This window comes from Lathamus discolor, chromosome 1 (assembly GCF_037157495.1).
Source record: "Lathamus discolor isolate bLatDis1 chromosome 1, bLatDis1.hap1, whole genome shotgun sequence".
Classification (NCBI taxonomy): Eukaryota; Metazoa; Chordata; class Aves; order Psittaciformes; family Psittacidae; genus Lathamus; species Lathamus discolor.
Genome location: NC_088884.1, coordinates 131,800,278 through 131,824,101, shown reverse-complemented (window position 1 = coordinate 131,824,101; position 23,824 = coordinate 131,800,278). Strand labels below are relative to the sequence as shown.

Sequence of the window (23,824 nt, the reverse complement as noted above, 5' to 3'; positions counted from 1 at the left end):
TATATATAAATTAAGCTGATGAGTCTTAAAAATGTACATATCACTTTGTTTATAGACCTTCAATGAATGCTAGATCATTGACAAAGTGTCAAATTAAAACTTTTTTATCTAAATGACTGGGAGTCTGCTCATTTGTTTGGAATGTACAGTATGTGATTATGTAACTTGCTGAAGAGGTGACATCACAGATGACCAATCACAAAAACTACACTTATGACTGTGATTTCTATTTGTACTGTTCCAAATATCAAAGATGTACTGTTCTTATGGTCATATAATAACACAAACTGCCTTAGTGTTTTTGAATACTTCAGATTCTGGCAGCAAAAGTGTTGTAAAGTTTTGAAACTGCAGTTCTGACTGCAGAGGAATTTCAAGAGGAAAAGATAGGAAAATCTTTAAAGAAGTAGCTATTCACTGGAGTCTGAGTGCTTGACACCAATGTCATCTTTTAGCTCAGCAGATGTAATGGACCTGCGTGCCTTGGGATGTGGTTAGTAATGAATGGATGCTTTTTTCAAACAGCTAGTATTCTAGAAGAACATCAGTATGGGGCAAGCTACAGTAAGTTATAAGAAAATAAATTATGCAGCAAAGCTTGGCATTTTATTTGGCAGACTTTAGCTTCCTTGAATATTCCTTACATTTATCAATAAATTTCGTGCTGCTGTCATTTAGCCTTCTAAACAGTAGAGCTTTCTGTTTGTTCAAGGACTACAGTAGTAGATTCAGAATTCCTTGTGAGGAATGAGGAGGCTATACATCATCACTCAAATTTCATTCCTTCATTGTAGAATGCTTAAGTGCCTGTTGGAGTCCTTAAGCCAAGAAACTAGCTCTGAATATTTTCCAGCTCTTACTGGAAGTGTTAGAAGGGCAGCTAGGTGCTGTGTTACTGCAATTTTTTGACTCTTAGCAGTTCTCAAAGTGTATGCATTATTGCAGTGTAAATCTTCAAGGTCTCAAAGCAGATGCTTATAGGCGGGATTCGTCACCGGGGTCCTGCTCATGGAACCTAGGGCACAGTCTTGTTATTGGTAGAATATGAAAGAGTAGCTATGGAATGACTGTATTCACACTACATACATTTTGTACGGAATGACTATGTTCACACTACATATATTTTGTGCTGGGGTCATTTTGTTTGGTATATGATCTTTCTCCTATCATTTGCCTGGTCCAACGTGACAGGATGTGGCCTAATCCATAGACAATAAACTATTTTGATGCGGCTTTATCCTTAATAATTTGCATGCTTCAAGGTAGTAGTGAAAGTCCCAGTAAATGTAGTGCATTTGTCAAAGATAGTAAACTCTCTTGTAAACAGGTTTTCAATTACTGCACAGGAGATAAGTGCAAGTTCTCTGCATTTTGAAACTTATCTTGTGTCAGTATGGAACGCTAAACCAAGTTTTATTTGAAGCCTGGGAATACATGTATACCCACCTAGTATTGTCTTGAAAGATGTTAACTGCCCAGAATCAGAGTAACTGCTCTGTTCAGAGTTGTTATCAGTAATTAAATTGTAGCTGCTAATTACAATTAAAAGCTATTATCATGACCTATAAAAGTTCACACAGCTACTGTAGTTAAACAGAGGTCACACTTATAATACTCTTGGAACCCAAATCTTGATGCTTTATTACATCTATAATGCATGAGGTCTTGGACTTTATTTTAATACATACATCAGATATGGCTCAGTGTAACTTCTGTCTCTTTCATTTCAGCTATTTTTGCTACCAGTTCTCATTAATAAAGGTATATAAAATGTAAAATATAAAAGAATGGAGAAAAATCCTGAAAACCATGGCCTCTTCCGCATCACTTAATTTTTTTATGTTCACCTGTTCATTTACTAACTGTAGCTTCTTTGGGAAATAAATGTCTGCAAAGTAGAGAAAGGGTTGACTGTTTAAAATTTAGCCATGTTATTACAGGATGTTGTCCTGAGGTTTCCTGGCATTTTGATAATTTTATTATTAATCATGAGATAAATGGCTGGAACTTAAGGAATTTAATGAAAAGCTTTAGAAAACAGAAGCAAAAACTTCAAAAAGCCAAAACCAAGCCTGTGAGATTAATTAACAAGGTACCCTTTACACCTTTGCTACTCTGAGTTTTTATTTAAGTAGGAAGACTTAAAGACATGATGGCAATGCACAGCTTTGGAATGATCTTTTTTGTCCCCCTCAAGTTTCTAACTTCTGCCTAAATTCTAAATCTGAAAGAGAAATTCTCAGTTTCATACAGCGAACATCTACCTCCCACATGCTCTTGGAAATTGCTTCTCTCATAGGAAAAAAAAAATCATCACCATACTATCACTTTTAAGAGTCTTCTCTAGGCTGTGAATCATGCTTTTCATATTCTTCTCTTTTTTAACAAAAAAAATTTTTTTTTTTTCAATAAAATGAATTGATTCACGTGCATGTACTTTGGGGGCTCCATGATTACAGTCAGAACAAAAACCTCAAGTGTACCTCAAAGTATAGCTCAAATACTTGTTAAAATAAGCTGTATTGCTAATTAGCTGTAAGTGAACTTCTAGTGCAGAAGCACAGAGAATAGTTGGCTGTGGAATGTGTTTTTCATTGCAGTCTACAAAAATATACTGAACAATGGATGAAACTGAAATTGGGTTTTTGTGTTTTCTTGAGACTGATTCCCTGCAACTTATTTTCTTGATACCACAGTTCTTAAAAGTAAATTGTCTGGCAAGAGACAACATGTAAACAGGCAACTGAAATTTGTCTTAAATCAAAACCTCTGAGTCATTCCATAGGCAATAAAATTTTCATTCTCCTTGAATTTTATTTGCATGTAGATTTGCTTCCCTCATTCTTCATGGCACTAATAATGAAGTCTCACTTTTTTTCAATCATTTATTAGGTGGCTGTCCTGGGTTTAGCAGTAGCAGTCATTTTTTTCTCCTTCTTAGTAGCTGGTGCAGCGCTGTGTTTTGACTTTCGGCCTGGGAACAGCGCTGATAACACCGATGTTTTTAGTTACTGCTCAAATATTTAGAATGACCATAGGACTTTCTGAGCCTCATGCTCTGCCAGGGAGGAGGGGAAGCCAGGAGGAAACAGAGACAGGACACCTGACCCAAACTGACCAAAGAGGTATTCCATACCACAGCACGTCATGCCCAGGGAGGTAACGGGGAGTTACCTGGAAGTGCACTCTCGGGGGTGGGGGGGAGGGGGCAGGCACGTAGAAACTCTGTGGCTGACTGGGTTTAAACCACGACAGTAGTTCTAGTTGGGAGTACTAGATGATGGGGGAAAGTTCAGCTTCTACCACCATCTTTTTATTCTGACAAAGTCATGGCCACTCAGCACCAACAAGGTTACAAGATGGTTTTAAAAAGCAGAACAGTGTTTTTTTTTTTTTTTCCTGATCTATTAGAGCTTGTTTCAAATAGTTGTAACTAGATATTTTAATTTTCAAATAGATTCTGGGTAAACTTAGAGAAATAAGTTTTACAGGCCTTGTGTGTCAGCATTACTGTTCTGTAAATGCACGTAAACCAGATGATCTAGCCTGGCTTGGACCAGTTCGATAGAGCAGCATTTAGTAAGTGGAAAGAGACGAATAAATCTGGGTAGAACATGCGCCTGTAATGATCTGGAACGATACAGCTGTACTTCAAGTCCTAAAACTGACCTACTCTTAACTTGGTGATTACTTGTACCTTTGCATTGAAAAAGTGGCATTGTGATGGAGTACTGCCATGTGCTTTGTTGCTGCCATTAACAAAAGAGTCAGTATTTCGGTTTGCACCCTGCTGCCAAATTCAAGGTGAGCAGTGACTGTACAACGCCTTTTTCCTTCCCCTTCTGGAATGCTGAGAAGGAGTGAAGAAAACAAATGGTTCCTGTTTTCTGTGTCCGCTAGAGTTGGAGAGAGATAATATGCCCTTTTTTCCTTCCGTGCCCTTGAATGTAAGAGTCAGAATCTGGTAGTTTGAGGATTTTACTCACTGGAATGGGAACTGGGAGTGCACCATACAGTTAACTGTATAAATGGAAACTGGCTATGTGATCTTAACTGGGAAACTGAACTGTCTCAATTTGGACAAGTATACTGAAAATAGTTCTGCTTAGTCACACATTTTCAAAATTCTAAAGTCTTGCTTTATTTCAATCTTGAACATTTCTTCAGTTTTGATCTTGGCCAATGGAGAAAAATAAAAACAAACAAACAAAAATGGCAAACAAACAAAAAACAGCCCACAATCAAACCCAGTTTAAAAACTTGGTACTTGTAAAAGTGTATTCAAAGTTTCTCTATCTAAAAAAATACACCACTGTGAGGAGAAGGAAGAACTAAGTCATTAATCTTTCTGATAATAAATAATTAAAAGGGAATACTTGGAATTTTCCTCCAGACTAAAATGTAATAAGATTCCCGTCACTTTAGTCAGGTTTATTGACTGTACGTTTTCATGTTAAAATGTGAAGAGCTGCCATTGGAAGCAGTGTTGGCTTTAGGGGCAAGCAATTGGGTCTGTCGCTTAAGGCTTTGGCCAGGATGGAGATGTCTGCTGACTAAAAGAGATAATAGTCCAAGTCACGTATCTCTCATCATGTGGACTGGTGGAGGGACCTGAGGTTGGCAGTGGTGTAATGCCAGATTGCAGGAGCTGTCTGGGGAGATTGGCAGAAAAATGATGAAAGATGCAGGAAGCTGAGATTTCTTCATGTATCAGTCATTGCCCCATAAGATTTGGGCATATTGCTGCTTTATGCTTGCTTACCTGCCTCAAAAGTGGTAGTATTTGTTACTTTGAAATGCTTCTATATTGTGCTAAAGTTGTCCAATTATTTTTTCAGTTTCATGTATTTTGAAGTTCCTGACAATCTCTAGCTCTGGAAATCTTGCACTGTATTAATGATAGCTAGCTACAAAACCAGGCTGAATGCATGTTAGAATTGAGTCCCAGACACTGATACCTAGTCTGAAAACGATCTTAAGATATAAGTATGTTGTAGATATGTGCATACATTTTCACTTCTAGTGAAACACTTAGGATTGATAAATTGAGTAGTGCTACGTTTAGCCTGGCTCTGGTGAATTGCATACTTAACAGCCAGCTTTGCAATGTAAGAGACATTATAGAAACCTTGTACCTTCATCCTGATTGTCATCTCTTGCCATAAAATTTAAAGTCAAGCTTTTCTCTTTGGTGCTGAGACAGCTTTTATTTCCTGAATGAATAATAAACTATTCAGAAAGGATACGAAGATTTTAATCTTCTTTGTCCTGTTCGGTGACGCCCTGTGAAGACGAGGTGTGATAACTTCCTGCTTGTTCAGGAAGAAACTGGATAACTCAGTGCCAAGTTCATATTTTCATGGATCAAGTTACAGGCCTGTCACGAAATAGTAATGTGTGCTGGGCCACTGTCCTATAGTCAGAGGCAGAAAGATTTCTTAACCTTTCTGCCTATTTAGCTTCAACATTGTTACACTGGAATAAGAAGTAATTACTCAATAAGCATGAGAGTGCTGTAGCTTCCAATAAGCAATGAAAATACTGTAGCCAAAAGTCATTAGTTATAAATTAAAATTAGCATATTTTTTCCAGTATCCTTGTAGAAGTTATTGACGTTTTAACTTAAAAATGCTTGTGAATTGATTCACAGATCTCTTTGAGTCTCTGCTGAGGGGGACTAAGAAAAGTAATATTTCTTTTCAGGAGTATCATTTTGCAAGCTGCTGCTTCCAAATTTGTGCAACAGCACCAGAGTTCAGTGTGCTTTGTGAAGCTTGAACAGCACAATTACATAGTGTACATGGGCAGGAAAGGAAGGAAAGCTGATAACCGTTAAGCACCAGGACTACTAGCCTGCATAATTATCTTTCTCCTTGTTTTGCTAGCCTAAAGTCTTACTAATCAAAACTGTCTTCATTATCTGGAGGCATAATGAAAACCAAGTCTTTGATTTTTCCCTGGCAAAATAAATGTTTAGAAATATGACCCTAAAGCCCAAGAATTTGCCCAGAACTGCTTCTCTGGCATGAACTTCAGAGAAGGGAGAAGCCCAGATGGCTGTTATGAGCCTCTGGACACACCACTCCTCAGCATCAAGAGTGGTGGTGTCAGGATTCTTCACTGCAGTCTCCCATTAATGTCTGGGTATGAATGTATGTGTAGGCAAAAACTGGAGCCAATAGCGTTTAAATGGACAGCTGCAGAACTGCCTAGAAAATTAACTGTTTATGCAGCAAAACAAAATTAAGTCTACACACAATCTTTCTGCAGTATCTTAATAATTGACTAGAAAACTAAAAAAAAAAAAGAAAAGCTTGTTCTGCAGTGATTATAATATGTATGTGCAAAGTTACATGTAAAGAAATCCTACTTAATTTCTTACACTGTTTCATTTAAGGATTTTGTTAGAAAAAGCTAACCTGTTAAATAGGGGTGCATGGGCATATAGATTTCTTCCATTCTCATAGTTCTGAGGTTCAAATTGAAGAGAGTGCTATTTGGAGCTAATTTGCCTAGATTCCACTATCTGGAAAAGTCAGTAAGTGGATCTTAGGGATGGAATTCTCATTTAACTTAGTGGACAACAAACTTCTCAAGGGACATACTAAATAACTTCCTTTTTTGTTTTTTCTTGAAACACTGAGTGTCCTGGTAACAAATCAGTTATCAAACAAGATGTATCATCTCAATTTGGGTTTTTCAGCTACAGTAATACTTATAATATGGTATGACAGCTTTCATCTCTTAAAGGGGTGTTTCCTGAGATTCTGGCAAACAAATTCCCAGATTATTAGGTACTGTAGTTTTTAAAACTACACAGTAGGTTCTGTGTTTTCTAGCTATTTCGTTGCAGCTACCTGTCTGATAATTTCCGTATGCAGTTTTTTGTTCAAAAGAGGTTTATTGTGTCAGAAAAATTAAATACATGTCCTGTAGAAACTGAGGAGTTTCTGAGGGAGTTCAAACCTGAGTTGGAATTTTGTGATGTAGGTGCTCTTTTTAAGCTCTTCAAATGCAGAGATCACACTGCCAAGTCACCTATTAGGTACTTAATTGTCTTTAGAGAAGTTTTTTTCATCATTGCAGATATCTACTGTAATGCTATCTAATGTCTTACAATTTACCTACTTTAAAAAGACATCTGCTGTGCTCTGTTGTTGAGCGTTGCCAAGTTTGATTGCTTGCCAAGGCCTGCTTGTCCTTTAATCACTGATGGTTTCGTGACTGCTCCAGAGATGTGACAGATAATCAGCTGCTTTATGTAGTTGGTAAAAGGTAACCCTGACCTTTCTTACAAATAATTACTGTCAATGATATTATTCCCCACCTACATCCTTTTCCCCACCGTGGGGAAAAAAAAAAAAAAACCAAACCACAAACCCATCATGCTTTTCCTTATTTTGTTCTAGTGACATAAGTAGAATTAGCATCCCAGTGCCAGGATTTTCTGCATAATTTGAGGACTGAATTATATCAGCTGGGAAACTGCTGTAGATTTTGGTTTCAGGTATTCTGCTTTTTGCATGAATGTTAGGTACTGATTTCTGAAAGAAAAAGGTACTTGAAAGAAATTCTAGATGAACAAATCAACTGAAGTGGTCCTGGGTAGATGTTGACTTCCCCTGTTGATTTTTAGCACAACACTTGAAAATTACTTTTACACCAAACCAAGTATTTGAAAATAGTATGCTGAACTTATTTCACTTTGTAGATGCTAACTGGGTAGCTCTGAGGATCTCAAAAGTGTTGTTAACACCCTTCTGAAACTTAGCTTCAGACTGATCTTTCCATGACGTTTTCTTTTCATGATAAACAAGAATGTCTTTGCAATCCTATTCTTGAAAAGGGCAGTTGCAAAGGGGAGAAGCGTGGCACTTGTGATTCTAAATTCCTTTGGCCATGTCTCTTGCCATGTGTGATAGGGGCTTGTGTGCAGAATTGTGTGCAGGGGCTTAGTTTTTCAGGGTGAGGATATTGGAACAGTTAGGGGTCATATGCTTATCACTATTTACTGTGAAAGACACCAATTAAGGCCTTGATCCAGCAGAATTATAGTTCCAACTTTTCTATATCAAGCATTTTTACAATGCTAAATGTTATTCTAGAACTGATACTGTCTTCCTTTGTCTTCTAAGGTCAATAAGTATGAATTCTCTCCTTTGACTGTATTTTTTTATGAAAAGGCCAATTATATCAATTCTCAGCTGTCTAGAAAATAAATGTTAAAATGAAAGTATTGCAAACCAATTGAATAATCTACTTCAGCTCAGTGCAATGCATGCTGCTGCTTCTTTACTGTATCCTGTCTTTCCTTGGTGAGACTTAGGTCATTTATTCTGACCAAGGAGGGAGATAACCTTGGTCACCACTTTTTACAGTGAGTGGTGAGTTCAGAGGCATAACTTCATCAACTGGTAGTGTACTGCTCATCTTGGGTTTAGCCTGCTAAAGAGTCAGGAGAGAGGCTGTCAAGTACCAGGGGTGTTTTACTGTGCTGTTGTTCCTCTTTTATTTTGTTAAGAGATAGTTTAACTGGATTTTGATTCTTTAATAGGTGATATTTCTTGTGATAAACTGGAAGTTCATCAGTCCAAACCTTAGATCATCAGTTGGTACACAGTATCTTTTTTTAATATCTACGTGGTACTGTCCTTTAAAATCCTCGCCCTGTTTTATCCCTGCTTTGAAGTATATTAGTTACTATGGAAACAACATCAGTGTTATGAGCTTCTAGATCTTGAATACATTTGAATCGTCTTGTTTTCTTTTCTCTTGTGTGTGAATACAGTTGTTCTTTCCTCCCACACTATATCTGCAGCTTGTTTCAGAAAGTGATACTGAGCAAACTCTTCACTGCTATTTCCTTAAAGTAACATTTCCATATTGGAGATTCTGATATTGCCTTTCATGTTTCTGCTGAGCTGAGTCTGGTTCTATTTGGAGAAATCAAAGACCTAAGTTTTTGTGCCAGAGAAATAAATATCACTGTTAATTGAAAAGCAAAGATTTGGGCAATCTTTTGCTCTTGTTATTGTATTTCAGAATGGTTGAGGTTTGGAGAAAGCTCTGGAGATCGTCTGCTACAAAACCCTTGCTCAAACAGGGCCACCTGAAGCCAATTGTCCAAGATGATGTTCAGGTGGCTTTTGAAAATCTCCTGTGACAGAAACTCCACAACCTCTCTGGGCAACCTGTGGCGGTGCTAAGTCACCCTCACATTAGAAAAGTGTTTTCTGATGTTCAGACGGACTCTTCTGTGTTTCAGTTTGTGCCCATCATCCATGGTCCTGTCACCAGGCACCAGTAGCAGTAACTGGGCTCAGGTTTCTTTATGCTCTCCCTTCAGGTATGTAAACACATCTATAAGATTCCCCCCTCCAAGCTTTCCCTCGGCTAAGTAGACCCTGAGAATCCCAGGAGAAATGCTCTAGTCCCTTAGTCATCTTTGTGCCCTTTTGCTGGACTGTCTAGTATGTCAATGCCTCTCTTGTACTGTGAAGCCCAGAACTTGACATAGTTCTGCAGTACTGAAAGTGTGGCCTCACCAGCACTGCATAGAGGGGAAGGCTCACATTCCTTCTTGAATGTTTCAGCTTTCCCCACTTCAGTGCTAAGTCTAGTATATGTTTCTCTGATTATCTCCTGAAATGTAAGTGGAGTACCTGTACTTGATGGAAAGCTGGCAGAATACTTTTAAAAATAATCCTGTTTCACAATTTTATACCTACTGGTTTAACACTGTTCAAAAATTAAGATAGAGTAGAAAGTCACTTAATGAAAAAGGCAAGTGAATGTTAATGTTAAGAAGCCCAATCATGACTTAAGCTAGAAGGCAGCTGGAATCTAGAAGTCTTGTCACAAGAAGATGATTCACTTCCTGGGATAAAGGATATATTTGGCAGGTGATCTGCTAAAGTTCCCCATGTGTTATGTTACACTCTACAGAAAATAAATAAACTAACGAAAAAGTACAAACTGTTAACCTCTAAGCTGAGGTAGATGTGCCATTATTTGTTTAAGCAGTACTGGAATGCTTTGGCATTATTTCACTTCCTAGCACAAAAGAAGAAATGACCTCCTCATGAAAAGAATGCTGTGGATAAGCTGGTTGGTACCTTATCAACTTTGCTATTGTAGTTATGCCAGCCAGACATGTTCGTGTGACTTAGACATATTTTGCTGTGGTATTTATATTTTGTCAGAGGTGTTCTGAGATTGATTTGTGACCTCATCTGGCACGGAGAGGGGCTTCTAAGTTCAAATAATTGATAAAAAGTAAGCCTACTTTACAATGAGAATATTTAAAAATTCCTGGCTTCAAAGAACTTCAGAAAATATGAGTTCACTATCTTTTTCATACCTACTTGCTAATGATGCTTTTACTCATCTGCTCTTCCCAAATCTTGCTGCTTTTAACAAACGATGATGTGAAGTATCATAGCTGAAGGCTTTTATTTCTTTCTTGATGCTTTTGAGCTTATGTTTTGAATAACATTTTCTGTACAGGAGAACAAAGTCCTGTATGCAAGGTATGTGAATTCCAATCTGTAAGGAAAGGCAAACTTTTAAATGTCCTCTGGTTAGCTCTGAGGAGTGTCAGAAACAGATAGGACTAGCCCAGCAAGCTTTCCATCACTTAATAAGCCAATCTAATCAGGCAAGAACAACTTTTTCAAGTTGAGAGCCACAAGTATGGTTGTGTGTCTAGGGAAGTGTTCTCTATTTTTAGTAAACTGGTTATCATCTGTCTCTCAGCATCATGCAGTGTTGAAAGTATGGGGTGGGGGAACTGGAAAGAGACTGGTTTGGGCTCATTTTGTTACTTCATTTCTTCTTTGTTTTTCCTATGACAGATTGAACAAAATTAGACTGGTCCGAAAACCGTATTAAAAACCAGACTTACAGTTTGTTGGGTGGTAGTGCATGGGGTAGAAAAATACAAAAGCATGAAGGTGGCTGAAAGAGATTGAGGCTACAGAGAAAAAGGAATACAGATATGGACAAACTGATCTTTAAAAAACAAACAAAAAAAAAAAACCCCAAACCCCCCACCCTAATTATTAGCAATGACTCAGTTATCTCTATATACTTCAAGTTGCTTCGGAAATAGAACAGTTAGAATGGATTCCTGTTGGTTTGGGCCCTGGTTCCAGGCAGGCTTGAGGTACAATTTATGAGGAGCTCCCAATGTGTTGTAAAAGCCTTCTGAAAAGCATTTGTGTCCAGAATTATAGGCAGCACTTGAAAATCCATGCTCCTGTTCCACTTTCCCATCAGCAAACTCTTCTTCCTACCATTTTTTTTTTGCCATTTCCACAATTGATATTCTGTAAATCCACATTTAGAAGACTGAAGTTTAGAAGTTAAGAATTGTTTCTCAAATATGAGAAAAGAAATGCATGTCACAATTACTACAGTATGAGAGAGACGTCTACAAAAGTAGTGGGAATAATGTGAGTATAAGAAATATACTTAAATATACTTATAAGTATATATATGTAATTTCTTATAAATAAGAAATTATATGAAGTAGGCTACTGAAATAAAGGGACAGCAATAGAATGCCAAATTGAGGATGGCTGGGCCTGAGGCTTTCTGGCTGCTAGTCTCAAGGAGCTGTAAATTCAAATCAGTGGTTTAAGGAAGAGAGCATGCTGCCAGTGAAAAGATGCAGTTCAGCATCACCAGCAAATAGCTCAGGGATATGGTGGCAGTTATAGGTAAGGAGAAGGTAATGAAGGATAAAAATAGAGAAGAAGCTGTAAGTTTTGGATTTACATATTGTAAACAGAAGAAAGAAGAGGCTTCTTGAGTGACAGCTCATCTTCCTAAATACCTAACAGTGATGTTTGAGAAATACTCGCATACTTTCAGCCTAGAGGAGTTGACTCTTGGTGTCTAAGCACAGGAAGAACTGAGTATTTGTCCATTTGCTTCCTCTATAAATTGCAGTATGTGAGGAACCTGTTATGGAAGTTAATATAATTTTCACTTCAGAATTCTAATTGCCCTACTCCTGTGGAAAACATGGAAAAACAGTTCATTCAGTTATGTAGCTATCAGTCCCATATTTGAATGTTTATAACAAGAGTAGAATATACAGTAAGACTTCATAATGTATGCTGCCATGTTTGTTTTTCCAATAAGTGGGGCAGCAGGAAATTTATTGTAAAATTACAAATTTCTTGCTTAAGTAAGCGCTTAAAATTCTGGCACTGTTAGCGTTTCAGGCCTCTGTGCATTTTGACAAAGCATTAGTGCTGAGACTGACATTTGATGTTCACGGGAATTGAGGCTTGTAGGAATCTCCACTTCAGAATGGAGAAAAACACTTGATTTTTGGCAAGTGCTGGAAACTAGGTGGCCTGGGGTGTTCTTCAGAACTTAAATGAACTTAATCTGAGTTCCTACTTAGGTCTATGAATTAATGTAAGTATTTTATGGAACTGTCAGTACATGACATAATCAGGGCTGGAAAACTTTCAAGTACAAATTGATCAGCTAAACTATGAATTGTCTTGGCAATATTCTTGGCATACTCCAAATGCGTAGTGCATTTCAGTTGCTGTTTCTTATTTTTATTTTGCCTCAGGCTACAGTTGATGTCTTTGTGATATTTCGAGATTTGCGAGGCGATTTTAAGATACTTGCTCATCTGTGCATTAGTTTTGTTTTGAAAGTTTGCTATTTGCTGTTAAAACTGAACATTTAAGCACTCATTTTGGGGAGAACCTTGTATATTATGCTGATCTATACTATAGTTCACATGATTCAATGTCTGATCAATATATAATAAAATTTGAGATATTTTCTTGGGATAAGTGAAACACAAGTATATAGGTATTGTAATACATAATGTTAATGAATCCAATTGGTAACTAAGCAAATAGAAAAGGAAAATAATTAATTTCCTTCTGTTTCAATCTCTTTCTCATCTTTACTTAAAATGCAGCTGAAATTAAACTATATGTACAAACAGCTAAAAAGCAGCTTAATGTAATTTTAATGATATTTCATATTTGAGATCAGGCAGTGATACTTTCAATATTTCTTTTTCACTAAGTTATATCAGAAAGTGAAATACTAAATATAGGATGGGAAATAGTATGGAAATTGCTCCAGGAATTCAGCAGCATCTTTAACACTGTAAAACATGAGGGATCTAGTCTTATTAGGTTAAAACACTTTCATCTCTAATTACAAAAGGGCTTCAGGGTTTTCTTTTAAAATATTTGCTTTTAAGAAAATCAGAGTTACTTTTCTCATCTTTTCTATCCTATTTTGTGGCTGTATTACCTGTGATGAGTAATATCTCAAAGGGCAGTTGTGAAAAAAGGATATACTTCCTGTGATAAAACTTTTCCAAATATTCCGTCTACCTACTGCTTTGCATTAAAGCAAGTTGTTCCAACACTATGAAAAAAAAAAAAAACAAAAAAAATCAGTCTTTTTAAATTAGAGACCTTACAGTGTGTTTTATTGGTAGACAATGCTTTATTTGTGATTAGAGCGATCCAATTTGCATTCATAGAGCCTTTTCAATTTCAAAATGCCATCAAGTGATTGCAGAAATTGAATAAGGATCAGAACGATCTGTGTTTGTTAATGACAGTCAGGATGGATGAACAGTAGGTGTTTTCCTATTTGGATAGTCAGATATACCTAGGAAAAATTACAATGCAATGCAGGAAATAAAATGCTGATTTTACTATAGTAATTGCTTCTTAACTAGGATCTGGTCTTTTGATATTGTCCTATTCATGAATGCTAATATCTTTTAATATTTCTTGTAGTTCACGGTTTAAAAACAGTTCTAGAATACAGATTTCTTTTTCAGAAAACAATGAATTTTAATGAAATTAATGCGAATAGCAGTTCTTGAGTTGATTGAAAAAGTCTTAAGAATGAAATATTGCTTTAATAGAGGTATATGTTTTACATTCTGGGGAGCTGGTTTGAGACAGCTGGAAACTAGTTTGTGAAGGAAAAAGCAGGAAGGGCTAAATGACAGTGGCGAATGATACATTGATACAGTATCTGTAGCTAAGGCTGAGAATAATGCTTGTTATTTCTGTCTCAAAGGTGAATATTGTCAGCAATGTTCAGGTGAAGGATTGGCGAGTACTAGTTTTCTTTCAGCTCTGTTTTTTTATGTGGGCAACTGTCCTCCAAGTACTACAAGGAGATCAGGAAGCTCATTGGAATTAACATGGGAGTAGGATTTGAACAAAGATACCAAATGATGTGTTCTATTTTCAGCTGTTTTAACACCGCAGGGAAGTGGTTCTCTTTAAGTGCTTAAATTCTTATTGTAGGGTTAGTATAACTCTATGCCTGACACTTAAGTTTTTATATACGGTGAGCAGGCTAGCAGCCACCATTTCAGTTGACTGTGGACCTTTGCTAGACAAACAGGTAGACCAGTGTAACTGAGCCTTGGGTCCTAGCAGAGGTTCTTCAGTCTCTAGCAGCCGCACTGTGGGTCCAGTTGCCATTCCTGATGTCATGATTTCAGTGAGCTTTGCCAGGAGAAATTTTATGGTTGTGCAAAGTACGGAGCAGAAACTGTTTCGAGGACTTCCATGGAGCTTTTAGATAATCTCAGACAGGTTAGGTTCTCATGCTTTGTGTTTTCAGTGTTTGCTGAATTGGAACCATAATCTGCACTTGGATTAAGTCTCTTGTAACTTCCACCTAATCACTTATGACACTGCAGAGAAGGAAAGGTTTCATGTACAGGTATATCGTTAAGTCCTATGTGCATACCACAGGCAAAATCTTCATCACTGTTAGCTGGATGGAAGTGTGCCTGTATTAGACATAGTTCTATATCCCTAAAGATTGAATTACAAGGTTGTAGTCTTCAAACAACTATTTTATTAAAATAAAAGAAAAAACCACAAAACCCAAACCCAACAAACCAAACCAAACTGTCAAGAACATTTTCATGAAAATGCTGTGCTTCCACTCTGTGTTAAGATGCCTGTATATGTATAGATATGGACAGACATCTTGAAACCTTTACAAACCTCTAATCTATCGTCTAAAAACTCATGATCTGTACTTTTTCAAAAGCAAAGGTTTTGTCCTGCCTGTAGAGAGCATTATGACAGTAACCATAGTAGGTTAGTGCAACAAAATGATAGAAAAACCTGCTTGTTTCTTCACTTGCTGAAGAAGAATTTTATTTTCTTTTTGTGGAGCCAGTGACTATCAGTGCATTAAGAAGCAAGAGGCTGGATGTGCAGTTTGCTTCATGTTGCTTATTAACAAAAAAGTTAATGAACTAATCATAGTGAAATGGCATTCTGGTAGAGCAGACTCGTTTTGTTTTAAAACTTAGTTTCCGTGTAAATAATTAGTTCAGTAGTTTGTTTTCCAGCTAAAAGCTTCAGAATTGGGGTGCCAATGCAGCAGACTTTTTTTTTTTCTTGTGATCAAGATGTGCTTTTGGACAGAAATCGTGGTACAGAAAGCAGGTGTGGGAGCTGGGGGTACTTTTGTCTGAAGTACAGACTCAGCCCCCGCTGCAGTTTGATATGCGGACATCCATACATCTTTTTATGGAAGGCCAGGAGAGGAAGAAGGAAGGCTAAATTAGTGCTACTGTTGAAAAGCGTATTTAAACATACTGGAATGTTTTGGCTCTGACACATGGGAAATCTGAGCAGAATTTACCTACTTGTTTCCTGGTGAGCCATCCCAGGACACATTCCTCTCGTAGTACTCACTTTCACAGAAACTAATGCTTATGCAGTGTAAAGATGCTGAGGGAAGAAATGTGTGAAGTCCACCTAAGTGGGCTTTATCTCTCTGTCTGGGACTCCACTGAGACACCACTGGCCTTGGACCCCTGAGAGCAGAAATTCCACTTGGAGTGGTGGAACAGCAGAGCTTTGTCTACAAGCTGCACTTCGAGATGAAAAACCTGCTGCAGCCCTAGGGAAGTATGCCACTGAACAAGGAAATGCCATGATTTGTTGCATGTACTGAGCCAATCACTGTTAGTGGGTAGGAAGGGGTGGAAAAATCCTCCTCAGACTAGTACTCAGAAATTTTGTGATGCAGAATGCTCCGTTAGACATATTTAATGTTTCTAATGATTTTCAAAGAACTTTAGGTTGAAGAGTGCTGCATGTGCTTCCTAGCTTTTATACCTGACTTCTGAAGCAGCTGAAATATAATGACAGCGTTTGAAGAGTGGGAATTTTTATAAGCAGTTTTAAATTGTTCACGAATGTCTCCCGTGGTGTTTTGGTGGGTTTTTTTTTTTTTCTGCTCCTAACTGAAATGAAAAGTCGTGTTATTCTACATAGGATAAAATTGGTTTGCATGGTGACTACAATGTGCAATCTTTCAAACTCGTCTAATAAGCAACCTTTAACCCATGAAGATCAATAAAATGTGTTTATAAACACCGGGCGAAACTGTGATAAGGGTTGGCTTTTTGTAAACCGGGGGGGGGGGGGGGGGGGGGATTGGGCTTTATTGTTGTAAAACTACCTGACTATGGTGCGATGGTTATCTCTGTTTCCTAAATAAAGGCTATTTACCCTGAGTGCTTCCACTGTGCCCCGTCGAATAATCCACGCGCTCAAATGTAGCGCATCCAGAGCGTGTTCTGCCGTACGCGTTCATATGGTGACTCGCAGCTCATCGGCTTGCGCTGCTCCTAGCGGGACCCGCTCACCGCTGCAGCCCTCCCGCAGAGCCCGCACCGCGGCCACGGGTGAAGGCAGCCGCGGGCGCAGCCGGCGCTGGGGAGCGGTGGCGGAGCCCAGCGGGGCGCGGTACAGGGCTGGACCCGCCCCTGCCGCCGCGGTGGCGGCCCGGCGCGGCTGTTGGCTGTTGCCATGGCTCCGGCAAGCCGGGGGAGCCCAATGAGGTGTCTGCGGCAGTGCTGAAAGGACCAGCCATTTTGCTTATGGGAAACAATGTGACATGTTATGCTGTGCTGTACCGGGGAATAAACAAAAATCTCTTCGGAGGAAGCAGAAGAAACGGGCACGTTAGTGAGTAATTGCGGTGGCTTAGCGTGCTTGCAAGCTGCCATTTTGACAAGGTGGTGGCTGCTGCTCCTGCTAGCTGGTCGGAGGAGGTGGAATGCAGGGTGATAATGCTGCATATCTGCTGTCAGGCAGCGGAGCGGGGTTTTGTCTTGTAAAGGCAAGGTTTCTCTGCAGTGTTATCTGAGCAGCTCGCTAGCTACTCCGAGTGAAAGCCTGTGATCCAGAAGGGTGTTGTCCTGCCTTCTGCTGCTCTGGCGTGCCGCTGACCCTGGGAAACAGGCGCTACTAAGACGCAGGTGTGCGGTTCAGCTGGGCTCGGTGCTGCAGGCTGGGCTAAAGCCCCTCCTCAGGCTTACGTCCTGCTATTAGCAGGTTTGCTTCGGAGCTTTCACCTCTGGACTCTTCCACAAAAGAAAGCTACTGTGCATCTCGGCTTGTGTGAGAGAGGTACGCCTTTGCATGGACTATTTTGATTTGGTAAAATAAAACTAAGCAGAACTTCATGCACGAAATAAGCTGCTGAAGGTATAACTTTGCATTTAAAGGTTTACTTTGGCCAGGAGCTCGTTTAGGGTGGTTGCTGTAATTTATTGATCTGATAGCCTTTCTGTTATATTTCAGTGTGATGTTCCATATGGTTGCTGGTTCAGAAGGATGTTTCCAATAGTTGACAAAATTTTTTGCTTGCGTTTTCTACTAAAAAGAAAGGATTTTTGTTTGTTTGTTTATTTTTACTGTGCTTCTTACTGTCAGGATAGCATAGGTGAAATAAAATATTAGAGAACTTGCAGGTATATTTGAAAAGCCTTACATCATCTAGTTCATCATTAATGGAATTCATGCATTGTGTTCAGCCTCAATGTAACTAGATTTAAATTGTCCAACTGCTGCTGCGCAGTATGTAGGTCATAATAAAATGCAGCTTTTTCACCAGCTTTCAATGGGCAGCATGCCCCAGTGCTGTGTTTGATTAGCTTGTGGTACTTCTGCTGTTAAGAGTAGTGGTATTACAGCCAGCTCACACCTCCTTTTTAAAGATATCGCACATACCGTGCTAGATAGAGCACAACACACCCATTGTGTCCCTCAGTTTGGCATTCAATAAAAGGAAGGAAACGAGCACTCCACATGGAATGCAAGCACATTAATAGCACAAAACTGTTAAACTTTTATTGAACAATCTCAGTGATTCTGAGGTAGGCTAGAGAAGGTAGAGGAAATAAAAATTCGAAGACAAATGCAAAGGAATAATTGAAATGGGAGAGGTCTTCCAGTTGGGACTGCATGTTAATGCTGTAGATGTTCATTGCAAAATGAATGGTTCTGGATAGTTATTAATCGCAGTACATGTGCTTCAGAGATTAAAACTGTAGTTAGACCTGGGTCAATAAAACTGCAGTCCTTTGGTATAAATAATGTCTGTATTAGAAGTAGCATTTATTAACTTCCAACTCTAATCTTACTGAGAATACAATTTCTGAATTAGCTAATACTGAAATGCATTAAATTATTGTGACAATTGCACCAAATGTTCAGATTCACCTTGCATCTGTAGAAAATGAAATTATATTTTGCACTAACTCTTATTTAACAGTTACGTGGATTTAAATCACACTGAGACAAGCCATTTGTTTGGGCAGTTAAGCGGGCATGAAATCAAGAATCGGAGGTCTGGTATCTTTATAGTTAAATTAGTAACCAGTGTTCTGTAATTAGGACCCAAATTCCAATGTGTTATTTGTGTATGTATATCCTGCAAAGCTATTTGGACAAGCATGTTCAGCGACTATGCCCCAAATGAGACATTGCATTTGGAAACAGCAGTATATAAATGGTTTACTCCTATGCATTTTCTCCATTAGAAAAGCTCCATCTTACTTGAATCATTTCAGGATTTTGTTATTCAGTGAATGCACACCCCAACTTCTTTTTCTATACTTAGGTATAGGGGTCACACAGTAAGTTGTTAGAGAACTGCTTTCATCTGTGTTCTGTAAAGTGGAATGCACATTTACAGTGTGGTACTACATGAATATTTATGATTGAGTCTGTAATCATGAGGAAAATTATAAACAAGCAGAGCGGGTATTTTGTCTAAGGTGTTTGTAAGCCTTTAACAAAGAGATAGAGAGCTTTTGTTATAACAATAAGAAATATGGATATAGGAGTATGCAGAAAGTGAATGATCTTGCAGTTCAAGGTGGACACAATCTCACTTTGAAGAATTATGTGTAAGAAAACAAGTGAAGACTAGCTATGACTAATCACTAAACAGTGTGCACCCATTGGGTGCTGATAGTTCCATTCTGTTATTTAAAGCAATATTCTGTACCCCTTCCACTCTGCTTTTTCCCTTTGTCTTATTTTCTCATATAAATTCCCAGCTTCCCTCTGTTTCGTTAGTGTCTCTTTGGCAACATATGATCCCCTCAGAGCTATTTGTAAATCAAATCGGTGTCTGTCAGTAATGGCCATGGAAGTGCTGCAATAGAATCTGGTGTGGAGGAAGAATGAGGCAGAGGTAAGAAAGAGCAAGAGCATCTCCAGTATGAACTAATGCCACATGATGTGAGGTATAAAGGCATAGAATTGGGTCATTAGTGTAGAAATCAAATGGGGCACGAAGGAAGAGGGATGTTTTTGAGCTCATCATGAACTGAAAGTACTTGGAAACAGAAAGTTTAGAAGAAGAACTCGACAATTTTATGACGCAGGACAAGTTGGGTGGTTTTTGTGTTGGAAAGAGTGACATCAAAATCCAATTGGAAGTCTAGAAGTTTTTCAGGTTTCAGTGGAATCACAGTCTCTGTCCAAGAGATGATTACACATGATTTGAAAGTCTATAGGTTATGCAAAGTCAGGCTCTCTGTTCGTCAGCAGTGATGTAAAAAACATCAGCTGTCAGGCTTTAACATTACAGTCATTTCACGTAGTTTTTTTAGGCAGATGACCTCTGAAGGTGACTCTGGGCCAATGTGTTGTGCTCATAAGCAGGATACCAACAAAGCAAAAGCAGACAGATGAATCCTAAGAGGCAGTATCATTGTAGTAGGTACAAAGATTAATAGAAATAGGAGATCAGGATGACCAAAGAGGATAGAATCAAGTCATGTAACAATTTTTTGGTACGTTGTTTGTTTAAAATAATCAGCTTTGAGCAAACAGTGATAAGCATCAAACAACCATGCAGTCTGTGGAGCACAATAACCTTGTGAGAGAAATAGTGTGAGACTATTCTCTGTATATGTACGTATCTGACCAACGTGTGAGTAACAACACAGATGGTACGTGCCCCAGGAACATACTCGGATATCAAATTCGGATACATTGTATAATGTTACACTGTGGAACTGCTGAATGTCACTTCTGTATCAGAAGGATCAGGTATTGAATATAATACACCAATTATGAGGTTGCATGGGGAGCGGGCAAATTGCATCAGATGTGACGCTGGAACAATATTTCTGCTCCAGTGAAACTGCACAATTGTAGAAATAAAAGTTGACAGTTCCTGCTTGTTTGTACACCAGCATTTTATAAATGTGTACTTTCATATTGTGTCCTATTACTGTGATATTGATCCTTTCCTATGTCATTATTTCAGTACTGTGTTAAGCATGCAATTCTAATTTTATGCCAGTTTGTATTTTCTTCCTTTACTGTTGGGTGTAGCGTGTAGCTCCCTATTTGAGAGATGACTGTACCATATGTACTCTGTGTTCTTCACACTATTTTTCTTCAAATAGCATGATTTCTTCATGAGAATGTTTTAACAGAGTTGACCTTTCTGAAATTATAAAGCTTCCTAACATTCTAGGGCTAAACCAAAAGCTAAAATGACTTTCAAAGGCGCTGATGTAATGGAAAACTTCATGTAGGGAAAGAGAAGGGAGAGAAGTAAATACTTAAAAGGGAAGCATGTATCTTTCAGTAAAGGCATGCTGGATGACGACATTCTAGATCTACTCCTGCTTTCAGTTTTTTTGAAGCATTAAATGTATTTTTCTATTCAGAAGTATTGTTCCATAAGAGTGGTACATCATAGCTAATGCTGCTGTAAAGCAGGAAATTCCAAAGACAGAGCCTTTTCTTCTGCTATTCTAACTTCTTTCCCTAAATAGATTGACTTTTTTTTTTTTTTCCATCTTTCTGTACTGAATAAAGATAGTGTTCTGATTCATCCACCCTTAAAAACCTCACCAACCACCATCAGGGGTTTGAATAGCACAGATGTGGTTCTGTGTTCTTAAGTAACCTGGGTAACATAGTACAGTTTTAAAGAGTTGATGCTGAAGATACCAAACCTCAAAGGATGGTGGAAAAAAACTTATGATGGCAGGAAAATCAACCTTTCTTCCTCTCAGTCTTTTCTATGATCAAACTGTGCAACAGACTATTTTTTTTTTTAACCTTTCAGAAAATAGCTGCTAAATAATGCTGAGATAGAATAATGAAAGCTTTACTTCTTTTTAGTCTTGTATTTTATGTACAAATACTAAAGCACTGTATAACTGAACTATTTGATGGGTAACTTAAGCTATCCCTAGTTTAGCAACAGTTGCTGATTAGCTAAATTTGTCCACCACAAGCATAGTGGGTCTACTTTTGTTTCTTCAGGACGCAAAAGGAAAGGCAGGGATGCATGAGGAAATCCAAGAGAAATGGAATCAGCAACTGCAGTTCTTATAGCCAAAAATCAAATTTGTTGAGGCTTATAAAAACAGTGAAATTCATTGATTTGTAGAGGTTGCATTTGTTTAAAGGATCAGCAGTTATGCTAATCAGAAATCATTATTTGGGACTGAAGGTCAAAATAGGTAGAAGAGTCTTTGAGGTTTTTCAAACAGTTTAGAAACAATGAGCCTGGTTCCTTGGGATTTTATTTATTTATTTATTTGTTTATTTGAGCAGCATCAGTAGGCAAGGTCCCAGTTCAACTACAGCAAGATCGAAAGGTGGTAGTTGTGCTGCCGAAGAGGCTTAGGGTTGAATGGTGTAGGTCAGAGGATGAGAAGGGGGTAAGGAATTGTGTCAAGAGCAGGTCAGCCATTGAGTGTTCTTTTCAGCACATTGCCATGTTGTCTAAGGACTCATTAACTGTATGCCTGAACATAAAACTTCATCACCATAGTGCACCTTGAATGTTACCACGTTTAAAAAAGCCACATACCTCTCAGTGGGATAGGTACAAGTGTATGAAGCCACAGAAATGACAGCATGCACCTTGCAAAAATGCGTAGATACTAGTTAGACATCATGTCAGTAGTAAGTGATGAAGGTGCAGAAGATACACGTTTTCCTATGCCAACAAGTTAAAAGTGCTTGTATCCAAGGTACGAACTTGAAAGACAAATTAGCTGACTATAGAGATCTGATGGGTATTCTTGCTGAAATATAGTGATCTGTCTCTGGATTTAGCAAGAAGAAATTCTAGTAAAAGAAAAAAGGATTTCTGAAATGTAAGTTGCAGAAGAGATATTAGTACTTGAGTTTGTCATAGGAAGGACAGAGTAAGTTCTAAAAGCAGAGTGGTCAGATTTGTATTTTTGCTATAATTAATGAGACTAAGTGTAAAAGCAGAGAAGACTATGCCAAAAAAACTGTGGAAGTACAAATGTCAATTCATACCAGCATTAAGATTGCTTTTTTGGTCTTTTGATGCATAAACTGCAAACATAAATAAAACATTTCATGTCTGTTTGCAGCTAATCTCATAAACTAAAAGCTAATACTTCACCAAAGTTTAGTTTTAGCAAATGAGAAGGGGGAGGGCTGTCCATGGTTCAGTTATCTGGATCAATTCTGATGTCTAAAAAATGCATGAACTAGAAATTCCTTGTTATTATAGAGGTCTCTGAGCCTATGAACAGTATTTTCACTATTTGAAATGACCAAATGGGAAAAGTAGTGATTCAGGGCAACAGGACAGTGGCATAGACATTTCAGTTGGATGCTTAAATGTTGTCTGTCTCTGAATGTTCATTTTCTCTTAATCTTAAAAAAACATAGGCATGATTAGTAACCCCTAAATATTTCCTTTTTTGTACACATAATCTGAAATCAAGATTATTGTTGGCACCAAATTCTCAAGCAGGTGTAGAATGACATTTGTAAGGTACTAATGCCTGTTCCTCAGAGAATTTCATGTTCGTTTGAGAACCTCAGATTCACTGTTCTCTCTGTTACAGCCCTGTATTTATTTTTTTTTTCCTACTAATACTATGGATTTTAGAGAAAAGCAAGCAGTAGCAACCCAGAGGGATGCCAGTGTGAGACACTCAATATGTGTCATTTAAGTAATATATTGATCATGTATTTCACGCTGCTCCTCCTAGCCAGTTATGCATTTTACGCATTTTAGTAAGGAAATTCTGACAGAAGCCAGTAGTTGCCAACACGATTTTTATCTGATTTCTAGGGAATTTCTAATGAACAGGGAACTCTAAGCAGTGACATTCTCCCAGATAATCAAATTCATGGTAATTGCACTGTTTTTCTCTTGGAGAAATCTCTATTTGTTAGGAATCTTGAGGAAATAATAATTTTAGTGTGATTGCTGCAATCAAATGGTTTATTTGAATAAGTAAAATATAAAAGAGGCTAATCAATGAAGTGCAACTGTATAAGAGCTGAGACACTGACAGTTTGACAGTAGAATAAAGACCAAACCAAAGACTTTGTTTTGGCATACATGCAGATAATCAGGCAAATTCAAGTCTTTTACCAGACCTCTTCTGTAAGGGTGACTTTACAGACACAGATCGTGTAATCTGAGCCTTGCAGATTATCATTCTACTTTTAAACAAGTGAAAAGA

At 38.1% G+C, this 23,824-nt stretch overlaps 1 protein-coding gene across 17 annotated transcripts in view; it reads left to right on the top strand.

Annotated features, from left to right (window-relative positions):
• SORBS2 (sorbin and SH3 domain containing 2) overlaps positions 1 to 23,824 on the top strand; it is a 214,055-nt gene that overhangs the window by 46,255 nt on the left and 143,976 nt on the right. For 3 of the 17 annotated variants that reach the window (XM_065695869.1, XM_065695889.1, XM_065695790.1), the window contains exon 1: positions 16,829 to 17,456. The exons of 2 other annotated variants lie outside the window; for them this stretch is intronic. The gene's annotated coding sequence lies outside the window, so the exon portion shown is untranslated. Of the gene's footprint in view, positions 1 to 15,744; positions 15,948 to 16,820; positions 17,457 to 17,513; positions 17,535 to 23,824 lie in introns of those variants that run through there. 12 more of the 17 variants (XM_065695851.1, XM_065695861.1, XM_065695801.1 and 9 more) reach the window with 11 other exon arrangements.